This window comes from Amphimedon queenslandica, unplaced genomic scaffold (genome assembly GCF_000090795.2).
Source record: "Amphimedon queenslandica unplaced genomic scaffold, v1.1 AMPQUscaffold_13071, whole genome shotgun sequence".
Taxonomy (NCBI): Eukaryota; Metazoa; Porifera; class Demospongiae; order Haplosclerida; family Niphatidae; genus Amphimedon; species Amphimedon queenslandica.
In genome coordinates, this window is record NW_003546693.1 from 39,781 (window position 1) to 43,120 (window position 3,340).

Consider the following 3,340-nt stretch of genomic DNA (forward strand, 5'->3'; position numbering starts at 1 on the left):
GAAGGACAGCTCTCTTCTGTAGGTGCCATCGACCACTTAATTGAATCTCTACTCTTGCATTACCTCCTTGGCCTTATGAGATTCAGACTGAGATGAGAGTAGAGTGTCTAAATGTAGCCCAGGCTGAAAGGGGGTCATGTTCTTGTTAGTGTTGACAATGACCTCAGTACTTCTTGAATTATGGTATGATGAGTAACATGATTCAGTGGGCTTGATGACATTAAGACCCCTAAATGTAGTGGGTAGAGAGATGTCCCTCTCACTGGAAGAAACTTTACAGTTAAACAGTGAGGGGAGGAGACAGGTGATTTTATCCTCTAGTCTAAAAAGAGAGATGAGCAGTCAGGGACTAACCTCTGTACTGCATGAGTAAAGGCAGAGTAAGCTGCCTGTGGTTGTACTTAGGCAACTGATGAGATACTGTCAACCAACTGCGACCATTTGGAGATGGAGTCCTCAACTAATTTCAGTCTTTCTGATTCACTCCCAACAACTCCTAACAACCACTGGCTTGTTTTAACTGAGACTCAAATATCATGCAATAAATAAGCCTCCTCCATGCAAATGGTTAGCAGACACAACAATGACACTCTTACTTGGTTCAGGGGAATAGCCACATTTCTGACCCAATTGTCAAAAATGAGTCCTTGAGCTCAACCATTTAGCACAGGCTGAAGCGTCATCTGCGTACCACACTTGAGACCCATTGAGTAAATGGTTCAGTGAATTAATTAATGGTAAAGACCCTATAGAATAGATCAACATAGACAGGCGGTCTCCCTGGATGACTCCTTTTTTGCTACATAAAGGAGAGGGAGACCCTTTAAGCACTAGAGGGGCCCATTCTCTGCAAGTATGGAAAAGAAAGCATGCCATAGTACCTTAAGTTCCAAGTTTATGAAGAGAATTAAAAGCGTTGGATGCTTTAACCATGAGCACACCTCATCCTTCATCAGAATGACTCTCAAAAAACTCACTAACAGCCAGGATTCTTGCCCAGGGCAATCAGATTGCTTGCAACAAAGCCCATGATGTAAGACCATGGTACACTTGAGTTTGCCAGTCTCCTTGCCACAGAAGCAACTTCATCTCTCAAAACATGAACTATGGGCACCATATCTCAGGAGAGCGTCCAGCCAGTGAGAAGCGTCACATTCACAAGGGCCAGCACTTGCTTGAAGCTGCTCTCTGAATGACATTATCAGTCACCTCAATGTCCTCAAAAGCAGGTAAGAAATTGCAGGACATAAGGGCTGAGTGGGGTGGAATCTGGGAGGTGGCATGTATATTATGTAATATGTCTACAACTGATGAATGAGCTTTCAATGCATCAGCAAGCTTAACCAGTATCCTTTCTTCAGCCTTCACCTTCCTCAGTAACACAAATCTTGTGAAAACGGTTGGTGTGTGTTTTATTGTGATTGAACTTGGTGCGAGGTCACAGTGACCTTTCACATCTTTCAGCTTCTTGAACCAAGAGATCGAAATCACCCTTGTCCCACATTATCAGCAATGACTCTGCTGATATCGGCGCCCTTGACTACTGTCCTGTCTCTCTCTAGCACCACTGATGAGAAAATAATAAATCTCTCAGAAGGGTAACTACCAGCTGAGAAATCGGATAGTTCGTGTCTGAGCTGGTCTACGTACTTTCTTCCCACATAACAACCAGGAAGATGATAATGACTCCCTGAAAGGCTGACAATAGAAAGCCCGCATTTATGCCAAAATTTATCTGTGACACGAACACAGTGGACATGCTAGCGCCTTGTCTGAAAGCTCATGACAAGACATGACTAATGTCGACTGTGGTGTTAGGCCAGGGAGGGTTGCTGGGTGGTGGGACGGCAGTCTGCGCTGGGAAAGGTCACTGGCTAGTGGAAGAAGACTGAAGGACAGAAAAAGAAGGCTGAGTGGGTGAATTGGGTATGAGAAAGGACAGGAGAGGGGCAGAAGAGAAAGTGGAGAGTTCATGTGGCTACCATGACTGTTAGCTTGATTTGAGCTGGCTTCTTTCACACGATTGACGAAGGGGTACAGTATTACAACTTACCATTCCTGAGGGGAAGATAGTTGGAACAAGATCTTTTAACACAGTCACATCTCTTACACTTGGCAGTAGTGCCATTGCACTTGCAGCATGGGATCGTGGCAGCCATTTTAAATCATTATTATTATCATTTCTATAAAAATAAAAATTATCATTATTCTTATTATTGGCAAGAAGTAACAAAAGTTATCAGTTCGCAAGTAAGCGTAGATAATACTTAGTCATCATTGTATAATCCATCTAATGATATTTGCAGTCACCACCAACACCATCTTTTGAATATGATTCACCCTGCTCCCAATTTCTCCAACACCTCGCAATGTTTCTTGACACAGCTTCCAACACTCCCACGGCCACTGAAAAAATGTCCACCTGCCTTAAGCTCCACAACCGGATTATCTCTAGCCTCAGGTCTTGACATTTATTGACCTTCTCCTCCTCCTTTGTGACTCTTCAGTCTCCAGGTATTGCTACAGCTATAATCCATCCTCTCCTTTGCAATAAATCAGTAAACAAAATATCAGATTTCTGTGTTCAATATTTCTGTCACTCTGCACCATAAAATTCCCACCATCATGCTCCATCACACCTTCAGGTTTGTGTTCGTACCACCTCACTTCTCTCAATAGAAAGAAGACTCCCAATGGATATACTTAGCTACAATGTAATGTCTCTTCTTGTATTCCAACCATATAATGGTAAGGCAGCTGACTTATGAATATTACACTTAATATACATCAGTCTCTCGCTTAAGAACATATATACTTAGCCACTTCCATGTCTTCCCCTCATCAGCATACTCTCCCAGTTCTCTTACATATTGACCGTACATCTTCTTGCTTTTCCACTTCACTTCAGACTGATCGAGGTCTTTCCTCCTGTACTTATTTTTTGATAAACAATCTCCTGACGCAATGATCCTCCTCTCACAAACCTCATGCAGTAAAGAATCACTATAATTGGAAATATACCACCCAATACCATTTACCTCAGCTTTCATACATTTCTCAAACCCAGCCAAACCCCTGCTACCTTCCACGGTAGATAAAGCCGGTCCACATCACTTTTAGGATGAAAGGCTCCAAACTTAGTTAGACTTTTTCTCTATTTCCTATCTGTTGCCTTAAGCTCCTCAGTTGTCCAATGTCAGATCCCAACCCCATATCTCAATATTGCCACTACCCATGTATTAATTGCCTGTACCTTATTTTTACCATTCAACTTTGTCTTCAAAACTAATTTTAATCTCTTCAAGCATTCACTACATACCTTATCCTTTATTTCTTTCTC